This window comes from Rhinolophus ferrumequinum, chromosome 9, assembly GCF_004115265.2.
Source record: "Rhinolophus ferrumequinum isolate MPI-CBG mRhiFer1 chromosome 9, mRhiFer1_v1.p, whole genome shotgun sequence".
In the NCBI taxonomy this organism is placed as follows: Eukaryota; Metazoa; Chordata; class Mammalia; order Chiroptera; family Rhinolophidae; genus Rhinolophus; species Rhinolophus ferrumequinum.
The window spans coordinates 92872454-92888413 of NC_046292.1; positions in this window are offsets into that span (position 1 = coordinate 92872454).

A 15960-nucleotide genomic window follows, 5' to 3' on the forward strand; every position below is an offset into this window, starting at 1 on the left:
ATATATATAAAAAATATATTTTTATATATGTATATATATACATTTATATATATATATAAAATTATAGTTGATATATAATATTATTTAGCTTCAGCTAGCTTCAGTAGGCTATTTTTTAAAATTCCATTCACCGTATATAAAGCAATTCATATTATGTAAGATAATCACAAAATGTCACATTGCATTACAGAACTTAGTGTCTAGCTCAGCCTGGTTCTGAGCTGCTTTGTGTTTATTAAACAGAAGTGCATTTGAAGCCTCTGCTCAAATCCCTACTTGTAAACGTTTGCATAGACCTAGTTCACGCCCCATCTCAAGGCACATTTAGGCCCTGTTAAAGTAGCGACATTTCAGGTGTACGCATATGGGTTGAAATACATTAATCACTTTTCCAAATCCTTCAAGTATTTGTGTGGTAATTACAATAAACTAGATTTCAAAGCAGCGGTTATTCTGCCAACCCAGGGGTGGGATTCTGGCATTTCTTACTGAATACTATGTGCCATTAAGGAAAAGTATTTCAAACAAAAGGGAGAGTCCAATTATGCCTAGCTGTGCATAGATATTTTTAATGTCCTGTTTTTACAGCAATTTAAGTTTTTGTGGCAAGCCATAAATATTTCTAATTTTAGCTCAGATCCTTAATCTCAAGCATTGTATGCATCGTTGTCTGATCCTAAGCTCTCCATTTTGTAAAAGCACAGGTAAAAATAGCAGCTCCATTCATTATCTGACTTATTCATTATCTGACTTCGTACTTGGTCACTGACAGCACTTCTGACCACTCACAGTTAATTCCAGGTGGCAAAGTCAGGCGTCTGTCAACTCTAATGGATTCATCAACATTAATAAGTTAGGTGCCTAATTTACTACGAGTTGGCACTAGCAGTGACGCTGAAAAAAGATCACATGTCTCAGCTGACATGCTGATTCTTCCCTGCTGAAATGGACCTTTATGCCAAAGTCAATGAGAAAAATTGACAGTGCCAAATGACTAACCCTCCATCTCGTGCAGAGAATTTGGCAACTTGCACCTTTTGGCAAAACACAGCATGCTTTCTAAATTCCTCCAAATGATGATAAAAGAAAAGGAGATACTTAGTAAGAGGGGGAAGGTTTTTAAATTCTCTTAGTGGAGCCTACAAAGGTGGGATCGATATTGGCAGCAAGGGTTTAGGATCGCGCGTCAGTGTGGATTGATTCCTGAACCACACTCCACTTGCCTGTATTGTTGGCCAAACAAGCATGTCTCAGTGGCCTAAGCTGAAAGGCTAATTTCTGGTGTATTGGGAAGCATCAAGCAACAGAGAATGAAGCCTTGTAGCAAGCCTGTTAGCCTCTTTGTTCTGGAGAAAGGTCTGAAGAGCTGTGTACTGGTTTTTGTTTTTTAAGTAGCTAGACATGCTTCTTCTAAGTAATGATAGCCAAAGAACTTACATGATTTTGCAATTATACAATCTCTAGATGACCCAGACCTGTTCTGGCATCAAATGCTGATTCTGAAGACATGCACTACCAGCGAAGCAACAAGACTGAGACAGTGGCGATCATTCCTCCTTGTTATGTCAGGAGCACGGCGAAATAGGCTACAAAACCTTAAATCATCCAACTTCAGCTGTTGCAGAGTTAAAATATCCCTTTTAGAAAGAAGAAATCACTGAGGTTTCAGGACTCATTCTATTTATTATCTTATGGGATAAACTGAAAGCTAATGAAAATGAAAGATAAGAGTTTCAAATTCAAGTTTTTGTTTTTGAGTTTAAAAATTCTTATATGTTATATTAAAATAATTTAGGAATAGCTAAACCCTAAAAGGAAGATGTATTCTTATCACATTTTTTGAGAACAAGAAGAATGAGAATGTGTGAGAAAGATGCTTTCTATGATATCCTCAAGTATAAGCAGAAGCAATATTGAACACTTAAAACAGTCATAAATTGTCTGTCCTAATGATACACAAAACAAGAAAGAAGTATTGATAAATACTTTAATATAGATGTTCTATACATTGTCACTCTAACGTCTTTGGACTCTTTTGAACTTGAATATGCAAATGAATGTCTTTCACCAAATTTGGGATTTTTTTTTTTTAATCAAAGTTTCTTGGGGAGACAATTGTTAGTAAAGTTACATAGGTTTCAGGTATGCAATTCTGCAATACATCATGTATATATCACATTGTGTGTTAATTTTTGGCCATAATTTTTCCAAACAGTCTGTGTCATTCTCCCTGTATTCTTTCCTTTTAGGACACTAATTACACTAATGCATGAGTTTTAGGTCCTCTAATTTTGTCACTGAGACTTTGTTCATTTTACTTCCACCTTTTTTCTCTAAATTGGTTAATTTCTATATATCAATCTTCAAGTTTACTTAATCTTTCTTTTGTCATCTCTATTCTCCTGTTATGCCCACCTAATAAATTTTTATTTTTAGATATTTGTTTGTAGATCTAGAATTTCCTAGTGATCCTTAATAAATGTGCTGTCTGATGAGCTTCTCTAGTTGTTCATTCATTACAAGTATGATTTCTTTTATTTCTTAGAACAGAGATTAAAAATCCTATCTGCTTATTACAAGATCTGAGTTATCTTGGGTCAATTTCCACTGAAACTTTTAAGTTTCTTCAAATGTTTAATTTTTGATTCTACTCTGGATATCATGATTTGTTGTAAGGACTCTGAATTATGGTATGTCTCTGAAGAGTTCTATATTTACCACTATGTGCTAAATTTTATTAGCACATAGTTAAACAGATTCTACTGAAACTGCAAACACCATCTCTCCAAAGTGGTTCCCTTCTTCCAAGTATGGAACCCCCTACACTTCTGCCTGCTTTTGATCTCTCTCCATTGCCTCCAGGTAGTTGTTTTTTATATTTGGGCAAGCGTTATTTATTAATATTATTCCTCAAGATCTTTTGGATAGATTTGGTGAGATTGTAATGATTCTATAGGGTGAATAAATAATGCATGTGGATTCTCAGCTCATAAATGTCTTTGTAAATGCTCCAAAGCAAAAATGAAATATGGAAGAATCAAAGTAGCACTTTAGAGGCCTCTATTGAAATTTCTTCACTGTGTGTTTTATGTGGTCAAGACAGCAGCAGGCCACATAAAAGGAAAGAGCTCTTGGTGTCCTCGCCAGTGTGGGGCTCAGATAGGGGTGAGATTGTTCATTAATAGTTAATGATATTTGTGGAGGGGAAGAAAAGATAAAATTCACTTCATCAAATTTCTCAGATTTCTGGAGTAATAGATGACAGAACAAGAATAGGATTGCATGTGTCTCAGAGGAATCTGGTCTTCCAGAAAAAAAAAAAAATGTAGTTCTTATATGACTCCATAGTATATGTATATGGAGTTCTTATATGACTCCATAGTGTATGGAGTCATATAAGAGCATCATAAAGGGCAGTATAAGAATAATGAGTATACCAGAAGCAGGAAAAAGAGAGAACAGAGAGACGATTCAAACAGTCAACGAGGACTTCCCAAACCTATGGATAGAACTGGATCCTCAAATCCAAGAAGCTAATAGAACACTTAATTATCTCAATCCAAAAAGGCCTTCTCCAAGACACATTATATTGAAACTGTCAAAAATTAAAGACAAAGAAGGAATTCTCAAGGCAGCCAGGGAAAAGAAGACAGTAACCTACAAAGAAAAGCCCATTAGATTATCATCATATTTTTTAGCAGAAACTCTGCAAGCCAGGAGGGAGTGGAATAAAATATTCAAACTATTGAAAGAGAGAAATTAGCAGCATATTTGCTGAAAATAATATGTCCAGCAATGTTATCATTTAAATTTGAAGAAGTAATAGAGACCTTTTGAGATATACAAAAGCTGAGGAGATTTTTCACCACAAGGCCTGCATTATAAGAAATACTGGAGGGGGTTATTCTATCTGAAATAAAAAGACAGAAGGATACAAAACTATGAGTAAATGACTAATATACAGACAGAAGCAGGAAATGGCAATTCCAACTCAGAACAGGGCACTATACACTTACAGGAGATAAAAACATAAAAAAGAAAAAGAGAAGAAGACAATTTACTATTGCAACATGGAAATGAGTTCACAGCACAGATAGGGATAATTTGTGACAACAAAAACATAAAAGGGGAAGGGATAAAAGTCTGAATTTGCAAATGAGAATGGAGATAAGATGCTTGCTGAAGCAAAGGGTCTACTGTATATATGAAATTTTCTTTTACATAAACTTAATGGTAACCACTTTAAAAAAGAAATCCAGAACTGAAACACATAATATTAAGAGGAAACAGATGGAAAAGAATCTTAGAATACCATTAAACTAAAATAACAGAAACAAAAAGGCAAAGAAACAATGGCGACACTGAGCTACCAGAAAACGAAAGATAAAATGGCTATAGGAAATCATCATACATCAATAATCACCCTAAACGTAAATGGACTGAATTAACCAATAAAAAGGCACAGAGTAGCAGATTGGATCAAAATATGTTACCCAACCATATGCTGCCTTCAAGAGACACATCTCAACTTCAAGGACAAATATAGACTCAAAGTGAAAGGATGGAAAACAACAATCCCAGCAAATGTCATCCAGAGACAAGCAAGTGTAGCTACACTTATAGCTGATGAAACAGACTTCAGGATAAAAAAGGTAACAAGAGACAAAGATGGGCATTTCATAACGATAAAGGTGACAATAAATCAAAAAGACATAACACTTATCAATATATATGAGTATGCTCCCAATTAGGGAGCACCAAAATATATAAAGCAACTACTAACAGAGCTAAAAGGAGAAACTAGCAAAAACACAATAGTAGTAGGGGACCTAAATATGCCATTGACAGCTAGGGAGAGATTATCCAAACAGAAAATCAATAAGGAAATATCAGCCTTAAATGACACGTTAGACCAAATGGACTTAACTGATATTTACAGAGCCTTTCATCCCAGAATGCCAGACTATACATTCTTTTCTAATGCATATGGAACATTCTCAAGGAAAGACCATACATTGAGACACAAAATTAACCTAACCAAAATTTAAGAAGATTGAAATCATACCAAAAAAAAAGAAAAAAGAAAAAAGAAAGAAATCATACCAAGAATGTTCTCTGACCACAGTGCTTTGAAATTGGAGATCAGCTGTGAAAAGAAAGCAGGAAAAACCACAAATATGTGGAAATTAAACAGCATGCTACTAAAGAACGACTGGGTCAAAGAATAAATAAAAGGAAAGATCAAATGATACATAGAAACAAATGAGAATGAAACTACCACTTATCAAAATTTGGGGGATGCAGCCAAAGGGGTAATAGGAGGGAAGTTTATATCACTACAGGCCTATCTCAAGAAACAAGAAATATCCCAAATAAACAACCTAATATTACATCTTAAGAAATGAAAAAAAGGAGCCCAAATGAACTAGAACAAATGAAACCCATAGTCAGCAGAAGGAATGAAATAATAAAAATTAGAGCAGAATTAAATGAAGTAGAAAACAAAAAGACAATAGGAAAAAATTAATGCAACAAAGAGCTGGTTCTTTGGAAAAAATTAATAAAAAGTTACAAACCCCTACCTAGACCCACTAAGGAAAAAAGAGAAAAGACACAAATAAAATCAGAAGTGAAAGAGAAGTTGCAACAGATACCACAGAAATAAAAAGGATCATACAAGAATACTGTACTATGAAAAACTGTATGCCTCCAAATTCAAACCTCGAAGAAATGGACAAGTTATTAGAAATATATAACATTCCTAGACTGAATCATGAAGAACTGGAAAATCTAAATAGACTGATCAACAGCAAGGAATTTGAGACAATCATCAAAAACCTCCCCAAAAGCGAAAGTCCAGGACCAGATGACTTCACTTGTGAATTCTACCAAACATTCAAAGATGATTTAATATCAGTCATTCTCAAACTCTTCCAAAAAAAAATTAAGATGAGACAATACTTCCTAATTCATTTTATGAGACCAACATTACCCTGATATCAAAACCTGGTAAGCATAACACAAAAAAGAAAACTACAGACCAATATCTCTGATGAATATGGATGCAAATTTCTAAACAAAATACTAGCAAATTGAATGCAACAAAATATTAAAAAGATTATACATCATGACCAAGTGGGGTTCATTCTGGAGGTGCAAGGATGATACAATATATGCACATCAATCAATGTGATAAACCACATAAACAAAATAATAAAAATTATATGGTCATGTCAATAGATACAGAAAAGGCATTTGACAAGATACAACATCGATTTATGATTAAAATGCTTAATAAAATGGATACAGAAGAAAAGCATCTCAACATAGTAAAGGCCATATAGGACAAGCCCTCAGCTAATACCTGTCATACTTAATGGTGAAAAACTGAAAGATTTTCCTCTAAGGTCAGGAACAAGATAAGGATACCCCGTATCACCACTGTTATTCCACATAGTATTGGAAGTCCTAGCCAGTGCAATCAGACAAGAGAAAGAAGTAAAAGGCAACCAAATTAGGAATGAAGAAGTTAAATTGTCACTCTTGGCAGATGACATTATTCTTTATATAGAAAACCCTAGATACTGCACCAAAAAACTATTAGAAATAATAAACAAATACAGTAAAGTTGCAAGATATAAAATGAATGTACAAAAAAATTCCACTGCATTCCTATATACTAACAATGAAATTTCAGAGAAATATTAAAAAAAATCCTTTTATAATTGCAACAAAAAGAATAAAATAACTAGGAATAAATATAACAAAGAATGTGAAGGACTTATACACTGAAAACCACAAAACTTATTAAAAGAAATTGAAGAATACACAAAGAAGTAGGAATATATTCCAGTTTTGGAAAGACTATGGCCTACAGTCACTCCTCAGCCCTGATACTTCAGTATATTCCTGGCAATGAATAACCAACACTGAAGGTGAGCTGTCCATGCCATTCTCGGCAATTTTAAATAGCCAGAGAAATAAAAGCACTATAGCATATTTTCATTTGAAGTTGGAGAGGAATAGTAATCAATAGTAACCTCTGGTCTTTTGGAGTCAGATAGTTTGTCACATTTTGGAACTTAAAAATAAACTGAGAATGGGGCGGCTGGATGGCTCAGTTGGTTAGAGCGCGAGCTCTTAACAACAAGATTGCCAGTTTGATTCCCACATGGGCCAGTGAACTGCGCCCTCCACAACTAGATTGAAAAACAATGACTTGACATGGAGCTGATGGATCCTGAAAAACACACACTGTTCCCCAATATTCCCCAATAAAAACAAACAAACAAACAAGCAAACAAAACAAAACACAAAACAGAACAAAACTCTGAGAAAACACAAAAAAGGACTCTCAGCATTTGGTCATCCTCCGAGCTATCTGTAAGCTTCAGGAGTTGGGGGAAAAGCCTAAAGCAGCACCTTCATGTCCATGCCCCAAGATCTGAGCTCCAAGCCCCCAAAGGTGGCCCTTTGCCAGAGAGCTAAGCAAACTGGAATGATATGCCTCGAATCTGGAGGAACCTTCTTTTTCTTTGGGATTTTATCTCTGTGATCTCAACCTGCTTTCACGTGTGCCCACTCAGTGGTTCCGATGAACCCTGTCGGAGAAGTATGCTGGTTTGCTGTGGACATTTTGATGGGTTCAAGCTGAGGAAGCCTAAAGCACATCCTTCACTCCATTTCCTCAAACACCCACAGATGTAAATGTGTGAAGCCAGACATTATACTTTGTCACCATACCCTGAAATAAAAGGGGCATGGATGTTCAGCAAGTCAAGATATCAGTCATGTGTTGGTGTAGACATTTTATTGGTATCTTCTAGAATGTCAGGATGTAATTTCATAAGATTGAGTTTCTCACATTCTCCCACCCTGAATGGTCTGTCACTGCTGAGCTATGTTCTTACACGTGAAAATATCAAGTGATGACATTATGTGTATCCCTGTTTGTCTCTCTATAGCTAGTTTTCAACAACATGTTTTTTCATTTGAATGGAATGTCAGAATTCTCAGGACAGACCAGCTTCACTTGGGAAAACATGCTTTCCAGGCATATTGATGAGAGGCAAGGAGATGAGAATACTAAGAAGAGAGCAGATGAGGTGTGTGCTGTGGGGACAGAGCCAGGAGTGCAGTTTCCAGGCTCTCGGCCTCACGTGGAAAGGTGCTGGCTCAGGTAGTAAATGGCCATCAATTTTGATTGCATGGCCATCAGCTGTGGCTAGTTGGCCGTCAGCTGTAACCAGTGAGCCATTGGCCACTAATATAACTGCCGTGGCTACGCTAGTAGAAAATGGGGGCTAGCAAGAAAATGGTGGCTGAGCTAGCGGTGGATGGTGGATTGCAATTAGCATGGCGGATTGCAGCTAGCAAGAGGGGTTGGTTGGTTGGTTGGCAGAGAAGCGGACAGCAGATTGTGGACAGTGTGGCTCCTGCTTCCTGTGTCTCCAGCCCAGCCACTAGCAAGAATATAGTGGTGTGACTCCCCTATCTATGGCTCCATGGGTGTTCCTTTTTGGCCTCACTATGTCCTGCGTTCTTATGTGGAGAGCGGGAGCTGAGACCCCGCATGACACCTGGCATGACAGTGCTTAGTGTACAAGGTGAGAGCATTTGGACCATGAGAGTCCAAACCTCTGGATAACAAGGTCCCGCAGAAGGTTAGTGGCTTGTATTTATTTATTTATTTATTTTGAGTTTTAAAAAGAGGATAGTTTACTGAAAGCAAAGGTAGACAGTGGCTTTTCTTTTAGATTTAAATCTCCCTCTCCCCAAATTGTGGGACTGCATTTGGAAGCTACAGAGGAATTTCTGTAAGACTACATTTATTACTTATAAAAGGGTGTGTAGTACAGGGACAAAGTAATAGTGACAATAACAATTGTAGCTGCCACAAAGGCAACATCAATACAAGGCGCCGTGGTTTCTAGTGCCTGTTGTGCGATGCTGCATGAGCCACGTGGATCCTTGAAGCCTACATTTCATGTACTACTTAGTGATGATCAGAAATCATGGTGCATAATTTCTGATTCACCTCTTTGGAGAATTTGTGATTTATTATGCATTTTCATTATTGTGCAATCCCTTTTTGACACAAGCTGGGCAAAATAGTTTCACAAGTGGGTTGTCATTGGATAACTTTCAAAATATATATTACAAAAGGATGCATAAAGGTAAAACAAGATAAAAATAGCTCTGAAATTGAAATGAATAAAAATACGGTTGCTTAATCCTCATTTCATATGTGGCCATACCAGAGATGACATCTGATTCAATTTTTATAAGATGTTTAACTGCAATTGTCTTAAAAGTTGAAAATTATGAAATGACATCAAGAAGAGAATGAAAATTGGGCTTTAAATATTTTGCAAATGTGTCTGTTTTGGCTTTTCTTTTAGCGTTTAGTTTTTTTTACTTTTATTTTATTTTTCAGTTAGAGTTGATATTCAATATTATTTTATATTAGTTTCAGGTATTCAGCATAGTGGTTAGACATTTATATAATTTACAAAGTGACCATCCCCCACCCCATTAATCTAGTACCTATCTAGCACGATACATAGGTATTACCATATTTTGGACTATATTTCTTTGCTGTACTTCACATCCCCATGACTATTTCTAACTATCAGTTTATACTTCTTAATCCCTTCACCTTTTTCACCCAGTACTCCAACCTCCATCTTATCTGGTAATCATCAGTTTGTTCTCTGTATTAATGAGTCTGTTTCTGTTGTTCTTTTAATTTGTTCTTTAGATTCCACATGTAAGTGAGATCATGTGATATTTGTCTTTCTCAGTCTGATTTATTTCACTTAGCAAAATACCCTATAGTCCATCCATATTGTAATAAATGGTAGTGTTTCATTTTTTATGGCCAATATTCCACTGTATATATACACCACAATTTCTTTATCTAATTATCTATTGATGGGCACTTGGGTTGCTTCCATATCTTGGCTATCATAAATAATGTTGCAGTGTACACAGGGGTGAATATATCTTTTCCAAATTAATGTTTTGGATTTCTTTGGAAAAATACTTGAAAGTGGAATTGCTGGGTCATAAGGTAGTTCCGTTTTTTAATTTTTTGAGGAACCCACAAGTTGTTTTCTATAGTGGCTGCACCAATTAGCAATCCCACCAACAGTGCATGAAGATTCCCTTTACTCCACATCCTTGCCAACACTTTTTTGTTGTTGTTTTGATTTATTGATGATAGCCAATCTGACAAAAGTGAGGTGGCGTCTCATGATGTCTTTTACTTGCATTTCTCTGATGATTAGTGACGTTGAGCATCTTTCCATATGTCTATTGGCCATGTGTATGTCCTCTTTGGAGAAATGTCTATTTAAATAGATTCTCTGCCCTTTTTAAAATTGGATTGCTTTTTGTTTTTGTTTTTGTTTTTTGTTTTTTTGGCGTTGAGTCCTATGAGTTCTTTATAAATTTTGGATATTAACCACATATCAAATGTATCATCGGCTAATATTTTGTCCCATTCAGTAGGTTGTCTTTTTGATGATTTCCTTTGCTGTGCAAAAACTTTTTAATTTGATAGAGTCCCATTTATTTATTTTTTCTTTTGTTTCCCTTGCCCAAGAAGATATGTCCAAAAAAATGTTACTAAGAGCAATGCCAGAGAGTTTCCTGCCTAATTTTCTCCTAGGAATGTTATGGTATCGGATCTTACATTTAAGTTGTTAATCCATTTTGAGTTTATTTTTGTATATAAGATGGTGGTCCAGTTTCGTTTCTTTTCTTTTTTCTTCTTTTCTTTCTTTTTTTTTTCTCATGTATCTATTCAGTTTTCTTAACACCATTTATTAAATAGACTATCTTTACCCCATTTTATAGTCTTGCCTTTTATGTTATGAATTAAATTTCATATGGGTATGGGTTTATTTCTGGGTTCTCTATGCTGTTCCATTGATCTAAGTGTCTGTTTTTATGCCAATACCATGCTGTTGTGATTATGATACCTTTGTAGTATAGATTGATAGCAGGTAGCATGGTACCTCTAATGTTCATCTTTCTCAAGACTGCCATGGCTATTTGGGGTCTTCTATGGTTCCATATAAATTTTAGGATTATTTGTTTTAGTTCTGTGAAAAATGCCATTGGTATTTTGACAGATTGCATTAAATCTATAGATTGCTTTGGGTAGTATGGACATTTGGACATGTTAATTTCTTCTATTCATGAGCACAGTATGTGCTTCCATTTATTTGTATATTCTTCAATTTCTTTCTTTAATATCTTATAACTTTCGGAGTACAGGTGTTTTATCTCCTTGGTTAAATTAATTTCTAGGTATTTTTTTGATGCAATTTTAAATGGGATTGTTTTCTTAATTACTCTTTCTGATAATTCATTATTGTTATATAGAAATGCAATTGATTTCTGAATATTAATATTGTATCCTGCTACTTATATGAATTCATTTATCAGTTCTAGCAGTTGTTTGGTGGAATCTTTAGGGTTCTCTCTATATAATATCATGCCATCTGTAAATAATGACAGTTTTACTTCTTCCTTTCCAATTTGAATGCATTTTATTTCTTTTCCTTGTCTGATTGATGTGCTTAGGACTTCGAATAATATGTTGAATAAAAGTAGTAAAAGAGGACCTCCTTGTCTGGTTCCTGATCTTAAGGAAAACACTTTTAGCTTTTCCCCATTGAGTATGCTGTTATCTGTGGTTTTGTCATATATGGCCTTATTATGTTGAGGTATGTTCCCTCTATTCCCACTTTGCTGAGAGTTTTTATCATAAATGGATGCTGGATTTTGTCAAATGCTTTTTCTGCATTTGTTGATATTACAAGAAGAAAAATAGAAAACACAAAAACATGTGGAGGCTAAACAACATGCTACTAAACAATTAATGGGTTAACAATGAGATCAAGAAAAAATCAAATCATACCTTTAGATGAATGAAAATAAAAAGATAATGACCAAAATCTATGGAACAGAGTAAAAGCAATCCTAAAAAGGAAATAAACAGTAATATTGACCTACCTCAAGAAACAAGGAAAATCTCAAATAAGCAGTCTAAACTTACACTTAAAGGACCTAGAAAAAGAACAGTATACCAAATCTGAAGTGAGTAGAAGGGCAATAACAAATTTCAGAATGGAAATAAGTGTCTAAAAATCAATACTAATGATCAATGAAACCAAGAGCTGAGTCAAGAAGAAACAGAAAATCTGAACCGACTGACTACTGCTAATGAAATCGAATCAGTAATCAAAAAAATTCCTAAGAAATGAAAGTCCTGGACTGGAAGTCTTCAGAGGTGAATTTTACCAACCATACAAAGAAGGATTGACACCTATTCCTCTTAAACTATTCCAAAAAAATGCTTTGGAACCTTTCCTTCTCTTGAGTTTTTTACTACTGATTTGATTTCTTTAGTAGTTATTGGCCTGCTCAGATTTTCTGTTTCGTTTTCACTCAATCTTGGAAGATTGTAAGTTTCTAGAAATTTACCCATTTCTTCCATGTTGTCCAATTTGTTGGCATATAATTGCCCATTGTACTTTCTTTCAATCCTTTGTATTTCTGTGGTGCCACTTGTCACTTCTCCTCTTTCATTTCTGATTTATTTATTTGAGTCCTCTTTCTTTTTTCATGATAGATCTGGTTAAAGTTTTATCAGTTTAGTTTATCTTCTCAGAACCAGCTCTTGGCTTCATTGATCTTCTGTATTGTTTTTTAGCCTCGATTTTGTTTATTTCCACTATGATCTTTATTATTTCATTTCTCCTACTCACTTTGGGCTTGGTTTGCTGATCTTTTTCTAGTTCCTTTAAGTGTAAGTTTAGATTGTTTACTTGAGATTTTTTATGTTTCTTGAGGAAGGCCTGTATTACTATGAAGTTCTCTCTTAGGAATGTTTTTGCTGTGTTTTATAGATTTGGGGTCATTGTGTTTTCATTTTCGTCTCAAGGTATCTGTTGATTTCTTCCTTTCATCTCATTGTTAACCCATTCATTGTTCAGTAGCACGTTATCCAGGCTCCATCTGTTTGTATATTTTTCAGTTGTTGTTGTTGTTTGTAATTAATTTCTAGTTTCATACTATTATGATGAGAGAGGATGTTTGATATGATTTAAATCTTAAATTTATTGAGACTTGTTTTGTGGCCTAATATGTGGTCTACCTTGTAAAATGTTCCATGTGTACTTAAAAAGAATGTATATTCTACTTTGGGGTAAAATGTTCTAAAAATATCAATTAAATCTACCTAGTCTAGTGTGTCATTTAAGGCCACTGTTTCCTTTTTGATTTTCTGTCTGGAAGATCTGTCCATTGGTGTCAATGGAGTGTTAAAGTCCCCTACATTATAACTGCATTATTGTTTATTTCTCCCTTTATGTCAATCAATGTTTGCTTTGTGTACTTAGGCACTCCTATATTGGGTGCATAAATGATTACAAGGGTTATATCCTCTTGTTGAATTGATCCCTTTATCATTATGTAATGTCCCTCTTTGTCTCTTATTATAGCCTTTGTTTTATAGTCTATTTTGTCTGATATATGTATTGCTACCCCAGCTCCTTGTTTGTTTGTTTGTTTCTATTTGCATAAAATATCTTTTTCCATCCCTTTACTTTCAGTCTACGTGTGTGTTTCAATCTGAAGTGGGTCTCTTGCAGACAGCATATGTATGGGTCAGACAGCATGTTTTCTTACCCATTCAGCTACCCTATGTCTTCTGATTGGAGCACTTAATCCATTTACATTTAAAGTGATTATTGATAGATACATAGTTATTGCCATTTTATTACTCCTATTTGTGTTCTCTACCCCACCATACTTTTTCTTAAAGAAGTCCCTTTAACATTTCTTGTAATATTGGTTTGGTGGTGATTAATTCCTTTAGCTTTTTCTTGTCTGGGAAGCTCTTTATCTTTCATTCAATTTTAAATGATCGCCATGCTGGGTAGAGTAATCTTGGTTATAGGTCCTTGCTTTTTTTTTTTTTAATTAAAGTTTATTGGGGTGACAATTGCTAGTAAAGTTACATAGGTTTCAGTCCTTGCTTTTTGTCACTTTGAATATTTTGCGCCAATACCTTCTTGCCTGCAAAGTTTCTTTTGAGAAATCAGCTGACAGTCCTGGAAGCTTCCCTGTACATGACTAGCTGCCTTTCTCTTGCTGCTTTTAGGATTTTATCTTTGTCTTTAAACTTTGCCTTTTAATTATCATGTGTCTTGTGTGGACCTCTTTGCTTTCATCTTGTTTGGGACTCCTTGTGCTTTCTGAACTTCTATGTTTAGTTCCTTTGCCAGGTTAGGGATGCTTTCAGTCATTACTTATTCAACTAGGTTATCAATCCCTTGCTCGCTTTTTTCTTCTTCTGGTACCCTATGATGTAAATGCTGTTACTCTTGATGTTGTCCCAAATGTCCCTTAAATTAACCTCATTTTTTAAAAAATTATTTTGTCTTTTTGCTGTTCCAATTGGGTATTTTCTTTTACCTTGTCTCTAAATCATTGATTTGATCTTTACTTCACACAATCTGCTGTTGATTCTTTTTTGTGTATTCTTCATTTCAGTTATTATATTCTTTATTTCTGACTGGTTCTTTTTTATGGCTTCTATGTCTTTTTTATGCTTACCGTCTCTTTGTTGAAGATCTCACTATGTTCCTAGAGGATCCTTTAACCAACATTTTAAACTCTGTATCTGGTAGGTTGCTTGCCTCCTTTTCAATGAGTTATTTTTTTTTTAAATTAAAGTTTATTGGGGTGACAATCATTAGTAAAATTACATAGATTTCAGGTGTACAATTCTGCATTACATCATCTATAAATCCCATTGTGTGTTCACCACCTCGAGTCAGTTCTCCTTCCATCACCATATATTTGATCCCTTTTACCCTCTACCACCCCCCTCTCCCCTTACCCTCTGATAACCACTATCATTTAGTTCTTTTCCTGGAGTTTTTTTCCTGTTCTTTCATTTAGGACATATATCATTGTTCCCTCATTTTGGCTGTCTCTCAGTGTTTGTTTCTATGTATTAAGTAGATCTGCTATGTCTGCAGTTTTGGCCTTTATGTAATAGGTGCTCTCTGGGGCCCAGTGACACCATCTCCTTGATCACCTGCACTGGGTACTCCAGGAGTGTCCCATGCTTAGATTGTATGTGCCCTCCTGTTGTAGTTGAGCCTTGATTACGGTTGGTATGTTGGGGTGGGGATTGACCCTCAGGCTGACTGACTGTGAGGATTGGCCATGCCCACAGTGTATGGGCTGTTGTGTAGGCTGACTCCATGGAATGGAATTTGCCCCAGTGCACTATAGTGCTTGCCAAGACAACTCTTTTTATACCACTCGTGGGGCTATTTGGCTTTTACTCTGTCGTGGTCTGTAGCCGGCTTCCAGGTGTGTTGGTCCTGAGACCTCTTGGAAGGGGTTCCTGTGCAGGCCAAGGCCACCAGTTGCCTGTGACTAAACCAAGGCTACCTAGTATGTGCTTCAAATTTGTCTATGGCTGGTTGATGCCTGTGCTCTACCTGAAGGCCTGTAGGAGAGGCCATGCTGTGAACTGAGGCTGGCAGACACCAGTACGGGACCTGGGGTAACTCAGCAAAAGGCCTAGGGCTCCCCAAAGCCTGCCACTGCCCGCCAGCTGCCCATCAGGCTTAGTTTCTGAAAAAGCCTTGTGCAGTAAGCAAATTGGGTAAGGTGGGGTCTCAGGGAGTCACTAGAGAGAGATGAAAGCTATTCATCAAGATAATGCAAATCCAAATTTGATGCCAGTGCTGAACCTGGGGCCACTCAGCAGAAGGCTCAGAGCATACTGAGAAATGGGCCACTGACCACCTGTGGCCCATTTCTGAGAGTTGTCCAGAAATGATGGCAATGTGGGTTGGGACTGGATGCCTACTGTGGAAATTGCTTCTGGCAGTGAGTGAGTCAAAGCTAGTTCTTTACTGTTGTAAA